The sequence below is a fragment of the Protopterus annectens genome, chromosome 10.part0 (assembly GCF_019279795.1).
Source record: "Protopterus annectens isolate FY-2018-M chromosome 10.part0, PAN1.0, whole genome shotgun sequence".
Classification (NCBI taxonomy): domain Eukaryota; kingdom Metazoa; phylum Chordata; order Ceratodontiformes; family Protopteridae; genus Protopterus; species Protopterus annectens.
This window is the reverse complement of record NC_056744.1, coordinates 112189670-112197169: the sequence shown is the minus strand read 5'-3', so window position 1 is coordinate 112197169 and position 7500 is coordinate 112189670.

Sequence of the window (7500 nt, the reverse complement as noted above, 5' to 3'; positions counted from 1 at the left end):
TAATCACTCTGTAGCCAATGGCCCTTGTTCTGCCCAGCAACAAAATAAGCAGCCTCTGCAAGGCTCAAACCCAGGACCCTGTACACCACAGCCAAATTGATTTATCACTAAGCCATGTAAGATATACATAACACTGATGTTTTCACAAACATATCATCCAGCACAGGTTCATAGGTAGGTACTAGGCTATCGGCCCTGGGGCCTATACAAGCCCAGCCAAAAAGGTACCTTGGCTTTTGCCACCCAAGAAAATTATTTTCCTGTGCCACTGTCGAGCAGAGCCACAGAGGTGATCCCAGGGGTGAATTTCCTATTTCCCATCCAATCATCAAGATTTTTCTTGAAGAGTGCTAATGAGGAGCTTTGTTTGATATAGATAGGTAGTTTATTCCAGAGTTTGGGAAGTCTCTGGGACAGGAATCTATCCCTCCGGCATGTTCTGGTTATTGTGGTGACAAGGTTTAGGTCCCTAGAGCGTGTAGCTCGGAGGGATTGGGATTTCTTTAAGTGGAGCATATCCAACAGCTCTGAGTTTGACATAGCTTTGTATGTTAGGCAGAGATCACCTCTGAGTAGGCGATATGCGATGGAGTAAAGCTGGAATTTTTTGAGGTGGTCTGCGTAGGGCATCTGTTTGAGGCTGGTAATCCTCTTTGTGAGGTATTTCTGCAGCCTTTTCAGTTGTTGTAGATGTCTTATGAGGTACATACAAAAAGGGGCATTGTACTCTATAATGGGTCTAATGAGTGATGAGTAGAGGGGAACAATGACCTCTTTTTTTCTGGATCAGAAACCTTTTGTGATGAGGTGTCCCATGTAGAAGGATTTCCTGACTACTGTTGTGATGTTTATTTATTTTATTTATTTATTTTATTTTACATTTGTTAACCGGGCTAGTCCAACTGGATACAAGTCCATTTTCAGTGGAGGCCCGAGGAGAAAAGCTCCGCTATCTACTACATGGTCACAAAACAGAACATACAAAAATTTCACAATGGTTATAAGTCAAGTATGGATATAAATCACAAATAAGAAAGGCAGTAGCAACAATTTCAGGAAGTTTACAAAAACGGGGATAGAAAGACAAGGAAATTATTTAAGTACAGATGTGGTAAGAGAAGGGAGAGAAGAATTAAGATGTGATGTGATTATCAAAGGAGAGTCTACTGTCCACCTGTGTCCCAAGGTCTCTTATCACACTTTCAGTGTTAAGTATACTACTGCCTATGTTGTAGTTCATGGGTACAGAGTTTTTACCAAAGGGGATGACAATGCACTTTTTAGCATTGAGCTTGAGGCCATGGCTTTGACACCAGGCATCTGTCTCAGTGAGGCCCTTTTGTAGGATGTCCATATCGTTAGGAGTTTTGATTATGGCTCCTAGTTTGCAGTCATCTGCGAACTTCATTAGCCAAAGACATTCTGTGTTAGCCTGTACTTCAGAGAAGTAGATACCAAACAGGAGAGGACCCAGGACTGAACCCTGTGGTACTCCACTTGTCACTGGTCTGAAGTCGGATTTGGAGTCTGCTACTTTCATAGTGTGGGTTCTGTCAGTGAGCCAGTTGGCATCCCATCTTGTGACATAGGGATTTATACCTAGTTTAGTGAATTTATCTATAATTCCAGAGTGGGAGATGGTGTTGAAAGCCTTGGCAAGATCTAAATAGGCTGTGTGAACCACCTTACCCTTGTCTACGGCTTTGGTGACTGCTTCAAATAAGTCTATCAGGTTTAGGAGACATGATCTGCCTTTTACAAACCCAAACTGGGTGGGATCCAAAGTTTGGAGATTACCAATGTCTTTGTTTATAAGTTCCATGATGATATGTTCCATGGCCTTGCAGACCAGGCTCGTCAGGCTAATGGGGCGGTAGTTCCCGGGGTCCGTGGTGGCTCCCCCATTGTGGAGTGAGATAACCGTTGCTGTGCACCATTCAGCAGGCACAAAACCTGAGGTGAGGCTATGATTGAACATGTCACTTAGGTGGGGTGCCATTTCATTCTGTAGTTCATGTAGAATGCAGCCTGGGATGTTGTCTGGTCCCATGGATGCTGTGTTCTTGGCTTTGGAGAGTGTGTTTTTTACCTGTGCAGCTGTGATTACAGGAACTTTGCATTCTTCCAGTATAGAGATGGGATCTTTAGGGGGTGAGAGGGGGGTAAAGTTAGCACTGAACCTTTCTGCCAGGATGTTGGCAATATAAGTTGGGTCTGTATATTTAATGCCATTGTGCTGTAACTCAGAGCAGATCTGAGTGCTGCCATTGAGATTCTTGACATAGCTATAGAATGCTTTGTGGTTGTCTTTAGAATCAGTGGCGATTTTGTTTTCGTAACTAGCTTTGGAGGATTTTATCAGGGATTGCAGCTTCTTACTGAGGCTGACCAGGGAGCTCCTCCACTCGTGGGATTTTGTTCTCTTTTGCAAGAGTTTCTTTCTTCTGTTGTACAGTTTGTTTATGGCAGGTGACACCAGATTGGCTTCCTATTTTTTGGAGGATAGCGTCTTGGTTCTGTTTGAGATAGCACAATCCATGCACTCAAGTAAGTGCTTATAAAGTGCAATTGTGTAGGATTCAGTAGTCGTAACTGTATTGTCCATCTGCATGAGTGTCATGAAGTTCACCACTTCTGTCTTAAGAAGCATGAAGTTGACTTTGGAGAAATTTTTTACCATGGTTTCCTTAATGGGGGGTGGAGGTAGGATGTGGATATCTAGGGTAATTAGCTTATAGTTGGATCGGACCAATGAGGCATTGACTTCAGGTGTGGATCACCAGTCACTTATATTGGTAATGACTAGATCTAGGATATTGTTGCCCCTGGTGGGGGTGTGGATAAGTTGATCCAGGGCATTAGAGTTTATGAATTCCAGAAAGCATTGAGCGAAGGAGTTGGTACATGAGTAGTTTTCCAAGTTAATGGTGGGGTAGTTGAAATCGCCCATTATTAGGGTGTTTGGTTGAACCCTAATATTTTCCAGTACATCAAGAAAAGAGGAGTGGGAATCCTGGGGCATGGTGGATGATCTGTAGCAAGCTACAATTTGGATTGCAGTTTTGCCCAGAGTTAGTTGCACTTGGATAACCTCGGCTGCATTATGCTGAGCAACTAGCCTGGAGGTGTGGATATCCTTAATGAATATGGACACATCTCCGCCTTTGGTGTTCTGGTCCAGGTTACATGGCTGAAAAGTGTGGTATGAGTTATAGCCTGGTAGTGAAGGGGTGCTCTCTGGAGCCTTGAACCAGGTCTCAGTCACTGCACAGATATCGATGTTCTCCACTTTAAGGAGTGCCTCGAGTGAGTGCATTTTGAGATTTAGACTTCTAGCATTGAGTAGCATCACCCACAGTTTTTGCTTGCCTGTTCCTGTTACCGCGGTGAATTTGTCATTTGAACCTTGCCTAAAAAAGGCGCTATAGGGGTGGCAAGAACCTTGGGCAGTATCCAGAATCCCAGGGGTGACAGGTGCAGGCCGTCTCTGGCAAAGCATCTTGGTCTGTCGACCATGTCATCCCAGGCAGACAGATACTGGATCCCTTTAGAATGGCACCAGAAGCTTAGCCAATTGTTGAAGTCAATCATTCTGTCCTTGTACTGCGGCATCATTCTGGGTGATGGCAGAATGCTACTCAGGGCTAGGGTCATACCTGCCTGGGCTGCAAGATCGGAGAGCTCTTCCATGTCTCTTTTCATGTAGTCCAGGGAGGTACGTCTCAGGTTGTTCACACTAACATGGACAATGACAGAGTCATATTTGTACCTGTTGTGGAGTGACCTGAGTGCGTGGGTTATGTGGCAGATCCTGGCACCCAACAGGCAGCTGACAGTAACCTTCTCCTTGTTTAGCTTGGTGAGTGGGACATCAGTGTGCCTGACTATAGAGTCACCTATGACTAGTGTGTTGGGTACGTTGTTTTGCCTTATTGGATGTGGTTGAGTGGCACACTGAGTCTGCGGGCTATGTGTCATTTGGGTTGTGTTCACCCAGCACAGGAAATGTATTTAAACATGTCGATTGTGTGTGTGTGTGTGTGTGTGTGTGTGTGTGTGTGTGTGTGTGTGTATGTATGTGTGTGCGTATATATATTTATATCTAAATAGCTATATACATATCTATATATGTAGATATATATATATATATATATATATATATATATATATATATATACACACATATATCTATAGATAAATATATGTCTACATATATATGTCTTCTTCTTCTTCTTCTTCTTTTGTCTTTTCTGGTTAGGGGTCGCCACAGTGGAACACCTGTCCGCTCATGATTGGCAGTGGAGTTTTACGGTGTTGAGTTGCCAGCCTGGCACCCAACCTTCCAGAGAAGGCATGCACACACACACACACACACACACACACACACACACACACACACACACACACACACACACACACACACACACACACACACACACACACACACACACATGCCTAGGGCCAATTTAGAGTGTCTAATCCACCTACAGCATGTCTTTGGGATGAAACCGGAACACCCAGAGGAAACCCACATGACCACAGGGAGGACATGCAGACTCCACCCAGAAAGCACCCAAGCCAAGGATCGAACCAGAGAACCTCTTGCTGTGAGGAAGCAATGCTAACTACTGCACCACCGTGGCCGCCCTACAGCAATATATATATATGTAAGCATAAATATATATCTATATATGTATATACAGACATATATCTATAGATATAAAAGAGAACATAACATAAACATACATGACCACATGCACCATTAATGGGGGTGAGGGGGCCCAAGCAACATACGTCTTGTACGTATAGATACCCCCAAATCCCACAGCTGAACAAGTCTGCCCTGCAATACAGTACCAACTGTTGCAAATCCCATAACCAGGACCTGACACAGCATGGGCACAAGATGTTAACAGTACTCCTTCCCACCTGTATGATGTCAGGCTGGTATCAGTAACATATCATGCAGTACAGTCTGGCTACAAATATAAAATTGCCAAAGATTCCAAAGACAACCACAAGGCATTCTATAACTATGTCAAGAATCTAAATGGCAATGCTCAGATCTGCTCTGAACTACAACAGAATGGCATTAAATATACTGATCCCAAGGATATTGCCAATATCCTGGCAGATCGATTCAGTGCCAACTTCACCCCCCTCTCACCCCCTAAATGGCCCGTCTCAATACAGGAAGATTGCCAAATTCTGGTAATAACGGCCACACAGGTAAAAAACGCACTCTCCAAAGCTAGGAATACAGCATCCATGGGACCAGATGACATCCCGGGCTGTGTACTACATGAACTACAATATGAACTGGTGCCTCACTTAAGTGTCATGTTTAATCATAGCCTCACCTCAGGTTTCGTGCCCACTGAGTGACACAGATCTACAGTTATCCCACTCCACAAGGGGTGATCCACCGTGGATCCCAGAAACTACCGTCCCATCAGTCTGACAAGCCTTATCTTCAAGGCCATGGAGCAGATTATCATGGAACTTATAAACAAAGACATTGGCAACCTTCAAACACTGGGCTCCACCCAGTTTGGGTTCGTGAAGGGCCGATCTTGTCTCCTGAACCTGATTGACTTCTTCAAATCAGTCTCCAGAGCCATGGACAAGGGTAAGGTGGTCCACACAGCCTATCTAGACCTTGCAAAGGCCTTTGACACCATCCCCCACTCTGGAATCATAGATAAACTTACTAAGATGGGCATTAATCCCTACGTCACCCACTGGCTTACTGATAGAACCCACACTGTAAAAGTAGCCGACTCCAAATCCAGCTCCAGACAAGTGACAAGTGGAGTACCTCAGGGTTCAGTCCTGGGACCGCTCTTGTTTGGCATCTACTTCTCTGAAGTACAGGCCAACACTAAGGGACTCTGGCTAACAAAGTTCGCAGATGACTGCAAGCTGGGAGCCATTATTGAATCCCCAAATGATGTGGATACTCTACAAAAGGGCCTTACAGAAACAGATGCTTGGTGCCAGAGCCATGGGCTCAAGCTCAATGCGAAGAAATGTATAGTTATCCCCTTTGGGATAAAACACGTATCTGTGAATTACCATATAGGTGGCAGTACACTAAACACCGAAAGTGTGATAAAAGACTTAGGGACACAGGTGGACATTGGTCTCACCTTCGATAACCACATCACCACAACAGTCAGAAAATCCTTCTATGTGGCACACCTCATCACTAAGGGCTTTTCATTCAGAAAAAAGGAGGTCATTGTCCCACTGTACTCATCCCTCATTAGACCCATTATAGAATACAACTCTCCGTTTGGTATGTACCTCTCAAGACATCTGCAACAACTAGAAAGGCCACAGAAATACCTCACTAAAATAATCACAGGCCTAAAGCAGATGCCCTACGCTGATCGCCTTAAAAAACTCCAGCTATACTCTGTTGCATATCGTCTACTCAGAGGCAATCTCTGCTTAACATACAAGGCCATGTCAAACCCAGAGCTGTTGGACATGCTTCACTTAAAGAAATCCCAATCCCTCAGAGCAACACGCTCCAGGGATCTAAACCTTGTCATCACAATAAACAAAACATGCTGAAGGGATAGGTTCCTGACCCAGAGACTCCCCAGACTCTGGAATAGATTGCCCATACACGTCAAGCAGAGTGCCTCTTTGGTCCTCTTCAAAAGGAACCTTGACGATTGGATGGGAGAAAGGAAAATCACCCCGGGGATCACGTCAGTCGCCCTGCTAGACAGGGGTCCAGGGAAGTAAATAGTGTGAGAAGAAATAGCCGAGGAATTGTTATGGCTAGGCTTGTATAAGCCCTAGGGCTGATAGCCTAGTATCAACCTATGAACCTACCACAGGGAATGTACAATGTGGAAGCGATCAACATTTCTAAGATACATATACACAGACACATATATGCAGATACACATATGTATATGTGTATATATGCTTCCCCTTTACAATCCCGAAATACTGAAAGCTTGAATTTCAGTATCTCGGGACCGTAAAGGCGAAAATGTAAACTCTCGAAAGTGCATAAGCATGAATTTTAATAGCTCGAATCCACGCTTATGCAGTGTAGTTCTTTTGTAAGAGGTATTGCTACCTGGTGTCTGTAACACTGCTGCCCACACACAGGAAGGATATCCACCATACAGGAAAGGTAAAGGGACCACGTCCACATAATGTAGGTGTGATGGCCATGCCCTGGCCCAGCAATCAAGGAGCCTTAATCCTCACCACTAACACCAGAGAGGGCATCTCATATAAGAGGAAAGGATAACAAATACACACAGTAATGTACAATTTCCCTTAAGTGCACACAGATATCACAGTCAGACTGGGGCTGGCTGCTCCCTTGCTCCCCAGGTCCCCAATTAGACTCCTCACTGGCACAGCTATAGGGTCCAGATCTCAGCCTAACTGGCAAGCTAAACTCCAGTACCCTCTCTGTCCAACCAGTGCTTCATGTCTCTGCCCAAGTTAGCTGACAAACACACACATTTT